This window comes from Pagrus major, chromosome 19 (genome assembly GCF_040436345.1).
Source record: "Pagrus major chromosome 19, Pma_NU_1.0".
In the NCBI taxonomy this organism is placed as follows: domain Eukaryota; kingdom Metazoa; phylum Chordata; class Actinopteri; order Spariformes; family Sparidae; genus Pagrus; species Pagrus major.
This window is the reverse complement of record NC_133233.1, coordinates 5,723,359-5,741,661: the sequence shown is the minus strand read 5'-3', so window position 1 is coordinate 5,741,661 and position 18,303 is coordinate 5,723,359. Positions and strand designations below refer to the sequence as shown.

The window sequence follows — 18,303 nt, the reverse complement described above, 5'->3', positions numbered from 1 at the left end:
ACTTCTTCCACCATCGCTTATTCGTTATATATGTAAAACCGTTGATGTGTATGACACTTCTCGCTATGAGTGTGTGTGTGTGTGTGTGTGTGTGTGTGCGTGCGTGTACACGTCATCGTTACATTGTCGTTACAGTAACGTTCCGCAGGACGCTCTGATCTCTGTGGCACGCGCTCAGCTGTTTCAGTGACGCGCTGTGTTGTCCCGCTCAGGTTACTACTCAGCCGCTCATTGGCTGCTCCCACCGAGCACAGCGAAGTAGGTCTCCGGAATGTTACGAGCCGTACCATTTGTGCCTACACAGGGGTTCATACAGGAAAGTGATGTCTGTAGGATGTCGCATCCTCACCCGTCTGAAACACACACTGTTCACCGAAACACTAACCTCACTCGAACTTGATTGTTTTGATTGTCTTCTTACGCATACGCAAAGAAATGTGGTTTATCTACAACTCGTCATATTTGTTTCACCCCGCCGGACCGAGCTGACGGTTTGGCTCAAAATGGCTGGAGAGGAACAGTTATGAAGATCGACGGTTTTGCCAGGTATTTACAAAAATGAGTCTGTCTGTAGTTTGAAGGCGCGTCCTCCACATAACTGGGGATCCAGGTGAGACATGTTTACAGTCATTCCGACATTTTCACCCAGCCAGCTGCTTTCCGCGAGAGCAAATGAAGCCAAACCAGGCTCGTTTGCAGTGTTATCACGGTAGCCTCTACATGCAGCAGTGAGGAGCTCTGGCTTTGCTCTGTATTTACAGTATGAACAGCAGAGTCAAACTCAAATAGCAGTCTTCACAAAGTGTAGGTTTTGCGTGAAAGTGCACATGCAACAAACAGCGGATAGATAAAGGTGTCGTAGGTGTCAGAGTGTGTGTAGCTAATGCAGAGCAGGCCTGTGGCTAACCCTGCAGCTGTGCATCGCAGACATACGTCATCAGGCTAGAATTCCCTGCAGTTAAATGTGTACACAGACAAGATGTGCAACCAGACAGTGGACTGACTGTTACTGTCCCATGAACAGCCTCACTTCTGTCCTCAACTCAGCTGCTCTGTGTGAGCAGTGCTGGATGCGCACCTGTGCAAGAGTCCATGATGGATGTGAAGCCAGGAGGAGGGAGTTTGTCAAGTCGGGTAGATTTTGGTTTGTTTTTTCCAAAGGCATTGTGCAGAGGAGTCACCTAGGTGTACTTGGAGGTATCCCCTGCTTTCACCTTGAGCAGAGTTATATTTAGTGTTAATCAGGTGAAATTAACTCATCTAACTGCTGTGGATACAATAATAAATGCTAAATGCAGTGAAGAACCTGTTTCCCAGTTAGAGCAGAAGATTTTGGGATAACACAATACAAAGTCCAGTTAGTATTGACTTATTACACTTCAATATTCACATAACCAAATAATTCAGTTTAAAAACTGAGTTGATGTAGACGGGCCCAAGGTTTAGGCAGTTTGCTTACATATACTGTGAGATGAAAGAAATGTGCCAGCTGTGAGAGATGATGTCAGTAGATGTGTAGACCACTGCAAGAAATGTTTTATTATGGATTGACTGATATGGCTTTTTCAGGGCTGATACAGATTATTAGAAATCAAGGTAAACCAATATTTTGGACTGATGATCACCATCATAACTACCATTAACTCAAGAACTGTTCTCTAGTGCAATTTCAAGTAATTTTACTGGAGTATTTCCATCTTCTGCTACTTTTTACTTCCTCTCCACTACATATATTTGCATTTAGTCACTAGTTACTTTGCAGATTCAGATTATTCAGTGTTTATGGGCTATTAATTGTGACGTGTTACCAATCAGATAGTGTTGTGGGTGGGGCATTGTGTGAGAGTTAGGATATTAACATTAATTTTAAATTATTTTTTTTAAATCAGCAATCTCACAGAAAAATCACAGATACCAAAAAAAAAGTGCTGAATATCAGCCCTGGTAATCAGGGCCGATAGTCATCTTCCCCTATACTCTATTCAGCATGACTGGATGTACAGGAGTTTTTATATTAATGTGTTGAAGTGCCTTGATCTTTAACGATCAAGGCACCAAGGCATATTGAATTCACTCGGTTTGTTGAAAATGATGTATACGGCTTCTAAACTGAGAATGCAGAATATTTTTGTATGATTATATAAAATGACATATACTGTGATAATTCGTAGCACCCACTAATGGGCTCTTATCTTTAATAACTGTGCTTGGAGTTGTGTTCTCTGAGCTTGTCATAATACATTTTTTATGTGTTGTTATTTGTCATATAATGTAGACCTGTGAAGTTTTTTTTTTTAATAACAAAATATGTTTTCTAAGGCAGTTGTAGCCCTGTGCTTATGCTTCTACTTTTGACACAATCATAGATTAACTGAATCATTAGTGATGCTTCAGTGTGATATCGCCCTGGTAATGACCTTATTCAGATTACTCTTTATCGGCGAGACTTGACATGCCTTTTTTTTTTTTTGCTATACTGCTACGTACTGTACTATTTCTTACTCTTTGTTAATCTACAATTGTAAGGTTGCAGTTTTACAAACCTAAAAATAATTCCAGTTATTCTGTTAAATATAGATTGTAAACTCAAAACTCAAAACAAACCAATGGTTTCAGATCAGTACTCAGTAACAGCTGAGTTTAAGTATCAGAAAAGGAATCTAGAGAGACGTTAAACAAGTGCGTTCCACTCATACTGAGTGCTTCGGCTGATAAAGATACAGTTTGTGGTACATGTTGGAAAATTCTTTGTTTCTGTATTCCCTAAAATTTTTCTTACACCTCTTCTCGGGGGAAGGTCAAAGGTCAGCGTGAGCTTTAAGGCCTTCTGTTTCATACTGTAAAAAGCGCTGAGACCATGATTAAATGTGGCCTTGAATTTGAAGTACTGGCCTAGTCTCATTGGTTAGAGACAATTTCTGGTCCCTTAGGTGTTTGACCTGAAGATTTAGATTAAACGCCTCTAAGGCGGTAAAATGAGGAATATGATCTGCTGTGTGGTGAAGTGTAGATGAAGAAAATTCCCCTCAAGTCTGATCCATCTTTTAGGAACTGGAAATGTGTAAACTGTGGTATTCAGTATGTTCCAGTGAGTGTTCATGGTTTTCCTTTCCAGGTACAACAGTTTATTATTTCACTATCTGCAGAAGCCCAGTTTTTGTCACATAAAAGATGTTGTAAAGGTCAGTAAACCCCACACATTTTAAGCTGGGAACGTTGACAGAAAACTGTGTTTTCTTTTCAGCAGCAGCTTTCACTTCTAAAGTTAACACTAATTCTGAACTGGGAGGCTCCCAGTAAAAACACAATTTTTTATATTTTTTTGAGCATTTGGGGCTTCAATGCCTTGCTCCAGGGGTCAATCTGATGTAACTCTCTTTGTGTCAGACTCAGATCTGTTCAACAAAGGCCTGACTAATGTTCAGGAAATATTATCAGGACCTGTAGAGAAAAAAGCTTTCACTGTTACAACTTTTTTGTAGAAAAATAGCTGTCTCAGCAATATTTTTCTGCTGATGATGGAAAAGTGGGCACCACACAAATCAGCAAACACTTTTTTCTAATTTGGTACAACTTCACACTCGTAACAGAACCTCCTACGACACAGCCAACACATGCTCCATGCTTGCTCGTGATTAGAATATTACACTAAAGTTAACAGATAGGCTAGCACTTACTTTCCGACCACCACACTCAGAATCAGAATCAGAATCAGCTTTATTGGCCAAGTATGTTAAACACATACCCTGCAGTTTGATTGCAGTCGCAGGGCTCCAACTTTTTTCACCACCACTGAAATGAAATTTAAACTGTCCTGAAGTGAATGATACTGTCCTAATTAAATTATTACAATAATTAAAAGTGATGCATGGCATAAATAAAATGCCATGGAAATTATTAAATATTTTAATTTGCTAACATGTTATTGAAACATTTGTTACATACAGTGGGGCACAAAAGTCTAAATAATCTAATTTTAAAAGTTTAAGTGAGAAGTTGAACATTTTCAGAATATCTTTTATTGCTTTGTCCCCCTTTTGCTTTAATGACAGCATGCTCTTGAGCTGCATGGACTCTGTTAGTGTAAAACAGGCTGACTCATGTTATCCCAGCATGATCTGACAGTATTCAACAAAGCTTCTTGTGATGTCACTGAATTTTTGGCTATCTCAGTCATCCAGTGCCCCAATAAATGTTGAATGGGGTTGAGGTCTGATGACTGTGGAGGAAAGTCCATGACAGTCAGGACTCCTTGGTCTTCTTAGGTCTTCAGTAGTTGTGTTAAAGCTTTGAGGTGTTTGGGCTCATTATCCTGCTGCACTATGAATCCTTCTCCACAAAGATCAAACCAGAGGGTGGAGCGTGTCTCTGAAGAATTGAGTGGTGCTTCTCCTAGGTCAGGGTGGAGTCAGTTCTGTGCAGGAGTCTGAAAACAGCCCCAGACTTGAATCTTCACTGTGGCTTTGAAACACTGAGGTATCTTTCTCTCCTGTCTGTTTTCTTACATACACCCTCTGTGTTTGTCCTTGTTTCCCTCCTGAGAAGTGGTTTAGAAACTGCTCCTCGTCCTCTGAGTCACTACATGGACTACTGATTGGAGTCTTGTGTTGTTTATGTAGCAAATTCTGTATCTGTGATGGAGTAGCCCTTTCAACTCTCAGGGAACTAAGCTTCATGTATTGATCTTCTGTTCTCACTTTGGCTATGCCTGGTCGTTCTTTGGATACAACTGATCCAGTTTTTGTAAAATGTTTTAGAGTTCCCGCCCTGCCGTCTTAGAAACCTTTAGTCAAGATCCTGAGAAAAACCCTATTTGCTTAGAATAACAGTTTGACTTCTGAAACTGTCACTTTTTTTCACATAACGTCTTTTCTGGAGTGTCAGTGTCTTTTTTCAGTTGTTTCTAATTAGGAGTGAGCGTCTGTGGCAGCATATGGCCGTCTAGAGAAAAAGCACTGCCTTTTGTGGTCATCCGCTCTGAGCGCTTCTTGAAAACCTTTCAACATTTCAGAAAGCCACTGGTTGCATCACCCTTGCTCTTTTTTCAGGCAACCAATCATATATTACATCGGTCAGGACTTGTCACCCATTGCCCAGGTAATCCTCAGAGTAGGAGAAAGAATTAGTTTCTCTGAGTAGTGAGTGTCTCACATTGGGAACACCTTCAGTGTGACCTCATCGGAAGCTCCTATTACATTCTGCCAGCCAGGATTGGCTGGAGCGAGGCACGTCAGTGTCATGGAGGGTGGAGACCCTCCCCCTATGAAAAGGGCTTGACACTGCACTGCCAGTCATTCAAAAACCTCTTCGTCATTCAAAAACGTTCACCTCTTCCTCGCTACGAAAGAGCAAGGAAGGTGGTCTGGTGAGACACTAGCCCCATTCACACTGCCCTTTGAGTGCAGAGATCCTGCGCCAATTCTCTGCATCCTCCTCTGTGTGAAAGTTTCAGATGTGGCGAGGGGTGAAATTTTGCCGTGGCTCTGATGCGCCTCCGGAGGTGGTATCAGAGGTGCAGCAGAGGCAAACCGGCGTCTGTGTGAATGGATAAGCCGGCGGGGGCCTGCGATCTGATGGTGTTCACAGTCTGATAACTAAACAGATCCTTCACTCAACAAAATATGTGGAAATAAGCGTCCTTGAGGTTGACTGAGGTGAACCAATCACCTGGGTGCAGAAAACGCATCAGAGATGCGTATGTTAACGTCCTGAATTTGTATTTGAGGTGCTCGTTTAGATCTCTGAGGTCTAATATTGCACGCATTTTCAGGCCAGCCGCTCCTTCCTCCTCACCACCTGAGAGAAAGTTGGAGGTGGTTGGTCAGACCGGGTCCCTTCCTGAGGGAGATGAGCTTTTCTCTGCCATGGACCCTTCTGAGCCGATGCCCTTGGTGGAGCCTGGGGGGCCGACTGAGGCCTGGGCAGCCTGGGGATTCTGAAAGTGGGAGGAGGCCGTTTCGCTGCCTGGGCAAAGGATTGGCAATGTGGCTGAGGTTGCCCTTCTTGGCAGACATCCTCCCTGGGATGTCATCAGGGTGTCGAGGAGGTCGTCCTTCTCTCTGGTCGACAAAGTAGTGAGATTCAGCCAGCAGGCTCTCTCCTGCAGGACCAACAACCCCATGGCTCTTCCGTGCAACTGGATGGCCACCTTGTGCAGGTGAAGGCAATGATCAGTAATGATGCACACCTCCTCCCACAATGCCGGGTCGGGTGAAGCCGTCATTTCCTCCTCAAGCTCGGCCTGACGATCTGCCTTGGATTGAAGAGCAGACCCTGGTGACGACAGGGATATTTTCAGGTAGAGATGAGCTGCCACCACGGGCTTCACCAGAAGCATGTTGCGGAGAACGTGTTTATCCATATCCTCGCAGTCAAGCATGGAGCTGCCAGCCACAGGATGCTTCTCTCTGTATGGCTTGTTACGCCAAGAGACAGCAAATTCCTCCATCAATTCTGTAAAAATCAGGAGGAGTTGTTTGCCCGTCTCTTCACTTTAGGCAGCTTTTAACAAGCTCATAACGAGACCTTGAAGCTTCAACCTGAACCTCTGGACATTGGATTTTGAGCTTGGCAGCGACGTGTTCGCACACATCGTGCAAGTCCAAGTCACATTGGGGAAGACAAGTCGTCGTCACCCGCTGGAACTGCCATTGAGGGATGAGGTTTTGCAACTCAGTCCAAAAGTGCAAGTGAAGGGTTGTCATTGTCATCCTCATCTGAAACGAGGAGACCATCCACATCATCATCCACCATTACATTCTGACAATCCACCGAGCCTATTGTTAAGTCGGGACCGGCTAAATCCTGAGGCAGCGGGTTGATGAGGTCAAGTTGATCCCCCCCAGCTAGGCAACGTTGCCGTTCCAGCTTCCACGCGTCTGTGTTTTCTCCTCTTCTTTCATGGGGGCATTAGAGGCAGCCATGGTCACTAGCAGGGCTAATTAGCTGTGAAGCTAACATTAAGCTGTACCTGTTAATGTGCTTATGCTAACCTGGTGTGGTTAGGTAAAAGCGTGGACAAACTGGGAGTGTTCCGACCTCCAGGCGGATTAATATGTACAGCAGAGTATTGCTACTCGGTACTGTGTTAGCTTGGTGAAGTTAACTTCAGTTCGGGAAAATATTTCTATCTGGTGGGTATTGCTACCAGGGAGTATTGCCACTCGGTTTTGGCTAGCTGTTGAAAGTATTTCTACTCCCACAGTTAGCAACTCAAACTACTGTTTGGTGACAGGCTAGTGTGAGCGCTCTTGAACAACTATCTGCTCTGAGGACGTTCCTGGCAGAATGCAATAGGAGCTTCTGATGAGGTCACGCTGAAGGTGTTTCCAATGTGGGACACGAAACCAATGCTATGAGAGAGAACTCAAAATATTTGCATGGCTAAACACCGATCAACCACAACATTAAAACCACTGACAGGTGACACGAATAACATTGATCATTTCATCACAATGCGAAGTTCTGCTGGCAAACCTTGGGTGCTGGCATTCATGTGAATGCCACTTGACACGCACCACCCATCCAAACACTGTTGTGGACCAAGTACACTCCCTCATCACAACAACACTACCCGATGGCAGTGGCCCCCCATCAGGACAATGTGCCCTGACACACCACAAACACTGCTCAGGAACAGCTCGAGGAACACAATAAAGGGCCCAAGGTGTTGACTGGGCCTCCAAATTCCCCAGATCCCAATCTGATCGATCATCTGTAAGACGTGCTGGAGCAGGTCTGATCCATGGAGGCCCCACCCCCCAACATACAGGACCCAGAGGATCCACTATAAAACGCCCTGGTGCCAGACACCACAGGACACCCTCAGAGGTCTTAAGTCCATGTCTTGACAGGTCGGAGCTGTCTTAGCTGCACGAGGGGAACCTTCACAATATTAGGCAGGTGGTCATAATGTTATGCCTGATCGGTGTATATACACCACAAGAACTAAGAGGCAAAATATATTTTTTTCTTAAAGGTGCAATTTGTAAGAATTGGCCACCTGTCAATTTCATACTTATATGGGGCAGCATATTGGTAGTGTAACTTCTAATTGCTGCTATATGTAGCTGTCCTTAGCTAGTTAGCTCAGTTAGCCATGCAGCTAGCGGTCCTGAAACAGTTCTCTGAGCACTGGGGTAATCAAGTTCAAGTTACTTTATTAGTACCCAGAGGTAGATTTTGTTTGCAGTAGAGTCCTCATACACACATATGGGAGTCCTCATACACACATATGGGAAAAACATAGAGGCACATATCACACATTATCCAACTTAGGACAGTGGAAATTAAAAAATGGCAAATTAAAAAGTTCTTACAGGTCCAGATCATACTAAGATATTGAAGTGAACTAAAATACTAATAGTAAAAAGAAAATAAAACAAAATGAATCAATAAAAATTGTTTAGGTTGTAAAAACGTACATAATGGATAAATATATATATGTATATATATATATATATATAAGTAAATAAAATAAAATAATGTTGATGTTTACACCACTAACACAGGAGCTTTGGACAAGGACAGACGGGGCTAGCTTAGCATGCTAACTTATGTAGATATCTCTGCAACACAGTACATAAACATTGTAATGTCAAAACTTTTATTTCTTCACATTCTGCTGATAATTGTAGTTATTTTTTTGTATGTTTTCAACTTAAATCTTACATATCGCACTTTTTTTTATTGTGAGTGAACTGACCCTTTCATGCTCTCAACTTTATAAAATGCCCAACTCTGCCTTTACTGGCTGTTTTCTGTTTGCCTCGCGAGAACTCTGTACATTCCATGTTATGTAAGTGCGGGTCACTTTGGTTAAGCAGAAGACTGTAAACAGGCCATACAGTTCATTTAAGGTATTTGCTGGAGCATGTGATGTATCCAGCTCTAAAGCTAATCATACGCACATAAATCAGCTTTAACTCTGGCTCTAATTCATCTGCTAAATTACATTACATTTCCATTCATTGTTCAACTCAGAGCAGCTTGCTGCTCACTTAGAAAATTGGTTAGCCTACACATTTTTTTGGTGACCATTTTTTGCAGACTCAGAGCAGCTCTGTACCTTTATAGATGAGTCAGTGTGAGGAACACCTTCCCTTCCCACACACACGCACACACACAGAGTTTGACTGCAACTGCATCCATTACATGTATCTCACTGTGGGAAATGTATCACACTCATGGCATACAATGATTATGTAGAAGAGTTCCACTGTGTGATATCATTAATCACCAGAATATGAGTAAGGGATTGGCATGTAAAGCTGGCATCCAGTGTAAACACATGCCAAGTGGATGACTGGAGAGTTTACTTTGGCTGGCGAGCAGTTCCAGTGTGGTTTCACATGTGGCTAGATGAGGAGGGAGGAAGCAGGCAGAGGAAACTTAGATGCTTGTCTAACATTTCCGCTCAATCATAACCAAGATCATGTTACCATAACACACACAAGGTTGTTTTTTTTTTACTCAGGCGCCAATCGAGCCAGACTTTGAAGTAACGGTCTAACTAGAAGGTATCAACAAAAAAAGTGTAGATTGTTCCTAAATCTTGTTGACACTTTGCACGAGGAGTATGATAATGCAGACACGTCTTGATTCAGTTATTCTGCATGAAGTGTCTTGCAGGATGGACACTGTAGCTGCGACTGATTGTTTTTCCAAGTTAAAGTTTGCTTCAAGGCTTGGCCTACTTATTCCAATTATGGCTTATCTACATTATGGCCGTAATGTAGGCGCTACAAGACTAAATTAAAATGCAGGTCTCCCCTAAAAACATTTATACACAGCTAATTCAGTCATGCATTCAAAGTCGGAATCCTTTTGTGTGGGTTTTGGAAGAAGTCCATCAGCCTGTTTTAGCCTAATTGAATAAAACCTGATGAAGTTGTCTTTTTTTTTAGTTTATACCTGAATTATAAGCAGCTGATATGTATCCCGTCTGTTAAGTGCTGCCCAAAGATGTCATGAGTGGAGAGTTGAAGAACAAGGAAAGTGCATCTCTAGTCTGAATAATGAATGGAGACCATATTGTGGATGGAAAAGGGAGGATGTGGTTCAGTAATGGTCTGGTGAACATTTCTTTTTCTGCTAAATTGTTGGTCTTGCTAGACTCTTGTTTCCAAGAAAAGTTAATGAAAATTACATGTGAAGCTTAATGACTGACTTTTACAGGATTTGTAGGCTGCAGGCAGCTAAGGCATACTATTATATTAGGCTGCTCCTTTGAGCATTAGCATAGTTCCTGGCTGTGTTCCACTTCTAGCAAACCATTTTGTATGCTGTGTGCGTGGTAAAAATTTGTCGTCGTGTGGTAACATCATAAGAGGTTGATGAGAGGAGACTGCAGCATCAGACCTGTATGGTCATTGGCATGGCAACGGCTGGGACAGATCTGTCGTTTCGCTTAGTGTAATGATATATTTATGATACATCACAAGTCGCTACTGAAAAAGTGAAGTCAGACAGTTTTTAAAATGGAGTTGAGTACAGGCTGGCTTTTCCGAATTAATCTGCCCCTCCCTCCTAACCCTGCTGAGTGGACTTTAAGCGAGGCCCCTAACCCCAACCTGTTCCAGCAGCTAACAACAGATTGTGACCACAGACTGTGGTTGTACAGACAAGAAATCAAAGAAGAAATTCAGACCTGATATCAACAATCATCCTGAATGATCCAATCACAAGTGGACAGCTCTAACAGACAGTGTGTTCACAAACATCTGCTGCTAACATTGGCAGGTTAAGAGAGCCCAAACATGTGATCTACATTACAGTGAACCACAGGAAAATCAGACCATTCTGCTGCCGCTGTGGCTTCTTCTTCTTGTTCACAGAGCACATCAGTTGAGTAGGCAGTCCTTCAGTGTGGCGCAGGACACATGTGCGTGCACACTGCTTAAAGAACGTGTTCACATGTGGCCCAGACCACCTCTGAAATGTGGTCTGAGTGATCAGATCTCAGATGCATCCTCAAAGCATGTTGACAGTGTTCATACCTGTACTTAGAGCTGTCCAATTAAAACTCATATTGATAGCAGGTCTGAACAGGGTCAGTGTGGAGCAGGGTGTTCCTGTAAACACCATTCATGTTCAGTGAATATAACCTAAAAAATAGGAAGTTGTGTTTTGCCACAGTCCTGAAATAGTGTCTTAGCAGTTTAGCTGTGCTATGAGAGTTACTGCAATCAGGTTTTTTTTCTATTTTCTATTTTTGTATGGTTTGTTGTTTTTCTTTGCCTTTTTGTAAGGGTATTTTCTTAAAGGGCTTTTTTTATTTTTATTCATGTTTGCAATTTAATATCGGTATAAATGATTTATCTATAATTTACTGTTTTTTCTAGAGCTGAAACAATTAGTCAGTCAAGAGAAACTTAATTTTAAAACATACTTGTTTACAGTGTATGCTGTATCTGGAGCAATCTCTGGCACAAGAATTTCTTCAGGGTTGATAAAGTTAGAGCTTATGCTGTTCTTTCTCTGCTGCTTTTCTTCAAATTACATGATAGTAAATTTAACGTTTTTGGGTTTGTGATTGTTTGTAGGACAAAATAAGCAACATTGAAGATTGGCTTGTGATTGGCATTTTTCACAATTAATACAATTTTTTGACCAGATTTTTAATTAATTCATTTATTGTGAAATCATTAGCCCTTCTTTTTATGTAAATTGATTATTAAAAGTTTAGTAAAGCTGGACCCAACTTAGGGCCCTTATCATTTCAGTAATATTGTTATTGAGTGGCTGTATTTATTCTGCAGCAAGCCTCAAGCTAGTAGGGATCCTGGAGTTCTGGGAGCATCACAGTTTATGGTTGAAGTCCTCAGTAAGTTCACTATGTTGAAATGTATTGCATCCTTGCTCCAGATGTAATTAAGTGATTCTCCATGAGCCCACAGAGCTGTGGGACAGGTTAATTCCTGGTTAAATGCTTTGGCCTATACGAAGAGGTATACATTTATTTATGTCTACAAGCCCAAATTTCTCAATTAGTGTCAGACACTAGGGAAAATAGAAGTCATTTTGGGCCTACGCATGTTTATTCTGTTTTAGACAGACTGATGAATTTGAAACCCAAGCCCACGCCTTGTCATTCCTCTGTGGTCCCTCCCACCTCACGATGGCACGTGCATGAAAGGCAGCAGAGAGGCGTTCACTTTCATCCCCTGTCGTTTGGCCGCTTCCCAAGTATCCTGTCTCACCACTGCTCATTTCTCTGCTCGTCCCACCCACTGTCTCCTCAGCCTCTCATCCCTCTGCGTATCTTTCTTGCAAACACATTTGTGTGTCTCCCTCTCTCCATCCCACAGCTATGATTTAGGCGTCAGGGTTGCTCCCACTCCCTCCCAGCCCTGGATCAAGTTACCCTGCCATTACTCAGTCGTTCCCCCTGTGAGGGTGCTCCATGTCAGGCATAGCGGAGCCTGACTGCCTGCTCGCTGCCTGCCTCTCCGGACCTGCGGACTAGCACGGTTCAACCACAGACGCCCCTGGTCAGTGGAGTCACTCCAGCTATGGCACGGACTCGCTGGAAAATTCTGCAGACGAGCGAGTGGCGGGGTGCAGGGTTAGCTGGAGTATCAAAGCTGTATTTTCAGTTTCATGTGGGGGGAAGCAAACGCCAGCAGAAACCCTGCTTCCATTTAACTGTAGAAAAAACAGGTTTCATTAAAACTCTTTTTGTTGTTCTTACTCTTACAGCAACCATCACAAGAGTTGCAGCAGGGTTGTGAGCTGCACAAGCCCAGCCCTACCATGCGTCACAAGTCAACTGGTGATTTGTGGACCTCATCGTTTTATGGTTATGTAATGTCGGTTCCCTTGACGAGTAAAACCTCTTGTTAAACCCCACGCCACCCTATTCTCATAAAAGTGAGTGATGCAGGCAGCGGCATGAGGGCCTCACTATCCCGTTAAGTTTGGTCTCTCTTCCTCCAGTATGTGCCATGGGACAGTATGAGATCTGTCCAGTTGGCTTAGCCAAAGCTTGACACTGCAGAAATTTCACTGGCTTGGCTTTATCACTTGATTAATGCACGCTGAGTAAAACTACTAAATCTACTGAGGAATTGTGGCATCCTATAGGTCTAATTTACGAGAGTGAGTGAGGGAAGGTGTATACCTGTGTCTCCGCCCATGCCCTCTCATAGAGTGTAAAGTTTTATAGAGGCAACAGCATCCTCCTCCTGTTAAGCCTGTTGTGCACTCTAGTGGAGCCATAACTCCCTTTCAGATATCGCCAAGCTTTCAGCTTCTCAGTAATTTATTTAGGTCTGACATATGGCTGTCCTGTGCAATGCAAGGTAACATATCGCACAGGAAGGCCCGCTCAGGCTAGGCTAATCCTTTCTAATTGAAAGGGAGGCAGCGTTGTGGGCCAGTGGCTTGTATGTCGCTCATCTCTCTGCTTGTTTTACAGTAATGAGACATCTGGGGCTGGAGAACAGAGCTGTTTGTAGATGGAGAAAATGCTACTGAGCCTCAGGGCCTTTAGGGCTGTCACAGACAAAACAGAGCTGACTGCATGTATGTGGGCATTTTAGTTGGCCCTTACACTGCCTTGGCACAGTCTTATTTGCCATGCTAATGTTAGATTAGATTTATTTCATTGGAAAGAATAATAATTTGGGGTTATTTAGGACAAGGGTAAGGCTATTTAAAGGTAAGGGAGGACATATCATATCTCTACCCAGAGGAGAAAATGCACTAGTATCAGGCTCACGGCAGGCAGGTCGCTGCAAGTTACTGAGACTGTAGGCTGTTAATATTATCATCACTACACATTTGGATTTTCACAATGGATTGGATTAACTGCTATTTAGTCTTAATTAGAGCGTCTACTAAACAGAAAAAACAGCATCCCATAATCACCATCAGTAAATAGCGGACCCTGTCTGGCTCTCACTCGCAGAAAGGGATGCCGTTTTCTGGGGGGAAGTTCACTGAAGACTACTGAGTCTTCAGTGAGTGGAGGGCTGACTGGGTCGCAATGACTTTTCCTCATTAAATTTGTTTGTTTTGTTTTTTTACAAGTTGCCAAAGACAGTAACTACCATTACACAGTAGTGGAGGGTGACAAGACATGTCAGAATTTTTGCTTAAAAGTGTGTCACATAATCACCGCCAGTCAACAGCTGGAGGTGCCTGGCAACGACTTTTCCACATATAAATTTGCTGTTTTTTTCTCATATAAGATGCCAGAGACACTACCTGTGACCACATCACTGCTGTTTGGTCTTGTAACATAACTTAGTGGATTAAAGTGGGGGACATGTCTCTTATTTTGAAGGTCTTTTATTGTGAGCACTATCCAGTGAAGGATCTGTTTTGTTTTCAGACAAACAACATCAAAATGTCAAACCCCTGTCCCGTGCTGCCGGCTTACACTTTCACACAGATCGACTCAGCTCTTTTGCGGCTCTGTTACTACCTCTGCTGCGAATCAGAGGCGGGACAAAACTCCCCCCCCATTCCACCTCTGTGACTTTCACACTGACGGCAAGGCGGAATAACAGAGCAATATTCCTGCCTTGAAAAGGTGGTGTGAATGGAGCTTTTAATGCCTTTTAACTCATCTAAAATACACTTCATACAAATAACATAAACAAAATAAAACTCATCAATGTATCTAATGTTCTCAGAGGCTGTGTTCAGCCCCAGTCTAGTGTAAAGCTCTGTTCACTGGTAGGCTGCTGAGCCCAACCGAAGTGAGCCTTGTTGTCAGTGGTGACTCATCCAAAGTAGTGGTGCTGGCAGACTCCTGTCAGCCATTTAGCTCCATGGCTAACTGAGCTACTTGCTAACTGCAGTTTGTCACTACATCTAAAGATAGCTACCACAAAGAGTATAATGGGCAGCAGATAGTAGTTATACTGGACCTGTAGATTTGGAACCTCCTTCAAATTCTGTCCATTTCTTAGAACTTACACCTTAACCGCTATCAAGTAATTGTTTTTTGTCTAAGTTTGTAGAAGTCTTATTTGGTGTTGGGTTTGAAGAGACTCTGGTTATCCTAGCTGAACACCATGCCTGCATGGCAAAAACACTAAGGGTAGCGGCACTTGGTATATACTGGACTTTCTTAGCTTTTTGCTTGTACTGTCACCTTGTTTATGTGCCCCAAGCTACAAGCAGCCATACTGGCCTTGTGTTGCCATTTTCACACAGTTACGGTGACCTGGCAGTGCATTAAGGCAGGTCTGCAGCTACACTCCAGATCCAGTTGGACACGCTAAGCCCTCTACAGCTCACCAGAGACCTCTAAATTGCTGCTTTTCACGAGCAGAAAAGCACCTCACATGTTTGAGGAGGATTTGAGGAGAGCTTTTTCTTTGTTTGCCGTTATGATTTTTTTCTGTCTCCAGAGGAAAGTACACACACACACAGAAATGGTTTGTACATCTGATATCTTTGCTCGTGTGAGCTGATACTCTCTTTGCTGTTCAAAGTAAAATCTCTCTCACATATGCTCACGTGTGTCCGCATGTTTTATCCTACTTACGAAAATATATACGCTCACACTCTGCAAGGTATAAAAGTGACTAACCTTGGCAGAGATACTTGAGAGGCTTAAGGTTAATTCTAAACTTGTGTAATCCATGATTTGGTTGGTTTGAGAGCAGAGATAGCATTGCTTCAGCGTGTACCTGTCAGTACTAAATGATTGCTTATTTCCTGCCGCGGGGGGGGGGGGGGGGGGGGGGTGTAATAGCAAGCAGCTGCCTCAGCTGGACCTTACCTTTTCTTTCAGTTGGCCGGCTGTTCTCTCAAGCTAGCCTGCATGCCAAAACACCTACTTTTGCACTGCATGTTCTGCACTGCCTGTTGTACAAGAAAAAGCTTGATCCACCTTGATGAGTGATAACTCCTGTGGGGCAGTTTTGTAAGTAAACCTCACAAGCAAATGATAAGCATCATTGTTTGTCTGCTGTGTTCACTCAACGCCTCCTGCTTATGACAACCCTTTTTATTCTTCCTGCTATTGCTTTCTTTTGTGATTAGCTAAATGCTCCATCGATCTGCAAAGTTGCGGCACCCAGAGCGAGGGAGCCATATTTATCACAGTGAGGGGAGCATGCAGGATGTTGCACCGGCTGTCCCTCTTTCATTGGAAAACGATAAACATAAATCTGTGGAATGCGGCCGTGTGATATAAGTCTACAGCAGACCAGGGAGGGGGGGCTGGGTCTGATCTGGTCCGCTTTCCTCAGGCAGTAGAATGAGAGAGCCGGAGCTCTATGGGGTTTGCTGACATTTGAGGAAAAAAAGCCCACCTTCAGCAAAGGCAGACTTGCAAATCAGTGTCACAAGTGCAGGATTGGTGCTCTAAAATAGGAGCGAGGATGTGAGGGCTTTTGAGAAGCCCCCTCAGCAATGCAGAGGGACTCTGGATAGGGCAAGGCTTCTCCCTGTGAATCACAGCTAATTAACGAAGTAATTAAGATCAGAATCGCTGCTCGGAGAAGGACTCTAAATTGTCTATACATTCAAATAGGCCATCAAAAGGAAATCCCTTCCATTCATGAAAGGGGTAAATTAAAGCGTTCAGACCCTTTCCTCTCTATTATCCCCGCCGTGTGTCACACAAGGGACATCTGTTGAAAAGAGCAAGCCAATGTTACGGTGAGTTAAAGCGCTCTCTGCTCCATCAGAAGCACTGTTCATAATGCATTCGCTATACATATTTCAGCTTGAGTGAATATATTTCAATAAATAATGTCAGTCCAAGGACACACTTCGATCTTTCCACGGTGGGCGAGCTGACTGTAAACCACACCATATTGTTATCTCATTCCTCTTGTGGCAAATGATAGATTAACAAACAGTTTATAAACAGGGCACTGAGCATGCCCACAGTTTTATCATCACTGCACACCGCCAAAATAACCTCTCTTTATGATGGATGTATTTTCCACTTTTATTCTGCTGCTACAAGCTGCAAGGATATCTATGGGTATGGCCATAATGTTAGGGCTTACAGGGAATTTCATATAGTGGGTGCACAGTGGATGTGATTTATGGCTGGGATTAAGGCCAGCGGGCCTTTTCTGGTAGGCAGTATTTAGGTGGTGCTGTCGCCTACTGTGTTGACTTTTTAAATCCTACATCTCTTCTCTGAACTGCTTCTTCAGTAGAATTCTTTATGGGAGTCCTCTCTCATGTCATGTAAACAGTTAATGTCTCAGTCAGAGGTTGATTTCCAAGTAGACACCACAGTACACGGAAATGAACCGCTTATAAAAGGGGCATATTTCAGTTACAGTACGCTACAATTAGCATATTTCTATTTAGCCAATGGGATGGTTGGATGAAATTTTCACAGACATTGATGGTTCCCAGAAGATTAAGCCTATCAACCCTATGACCGTTCCTCTAACGCCACCAGCAGGTCAAATGTTTCACTAACTGAGTAAAGCATGTTGATAATCTATTATTGAATGAACAATATGATAAAACATGATTGCCATAATATTTGGTACAGATACTTGTGGACGCCACACAATCTATTCTAACCATGGTGATATAAAATTTGACTTGCTTTACACACACATTACAGGAAATTGGTTAGTGAAGGTGGAAACTAACTTCAACCTGATGTGACGGATGTAAAAACTCAAAAGTTTAATTTTTTCCTGACAGTTGAAAATGCTGATTTGATTAGTTATAGAGAGGAATATGTATGGTATGATCGATCGTGCAATCACCTGCTGAGCTGAAAGATCCTGATGTATCTAATCTTGTTATCAATGTCGTAAATAGATTATAATTTAAGCAGTTGCCTCACTTGTTAAATATGCAGCATGTGCCGTGTGATATAGCTTGTAATTAAACTATTGTCATATTTCAAAGAAATGTAGTAATTTCCTCAGATATTTGAGAAGACAGTCTTTATTTCAGTTGAGACAGGGCACCTCTTCTATAAAATGCTGTGGGTAACCATGAAAAATCATTCAGGAAATCTACCATGCTGACATGTTCTTTGAGAACATTGAAGCTGTAAATATATGTACATGCACCATGTAAGTAATGTGGTACAAGACACTTGAAGCTAGAGTTGAGGCAATATATCTGTTTAAATGTATACCATGGTATGAAAATCGACCGTTACCATACATTTGCTTATCTAAAGAATTGAATTCTAACATATTTGTGTTTTATTTACATATATATTTACATATATATATATGTATGTGTATTTTTATATATATATATATATATATATATATATATATATATATATATATATATATATATATATATATATATATATATTCTGTGAAATAATAAGGAAGCGTTTGTCTACCA

The 18,303-nt window shown here is 42.5% G+C and overlaps 1 protein-coding gene across 2 annotated transcripts in view; it reads left to right on the top strand.

Moving 5' to 3' along the window:
- The first annotated feature begins 524 nt into the window (after positions 1-524).
- znf438 (zinc finger protein 438) overlaps positions 525-18,303 on the top strand; it is a 53,565-nt gene continuing 35,786 nt past the window's right edge. The window contains exon 1 of one of the 2 annotated variants that reach the window (XM_073488810.1): positions 525-546. The gene's annotated coding sequence lies outside the window, so the exon portion shown is untranslated. Of the gene's footprint in view, positions 611-18,303 lie in introns of both variants that reach the window. The other variant, XM_073488809.1, reaches the window with a different exon arrangement.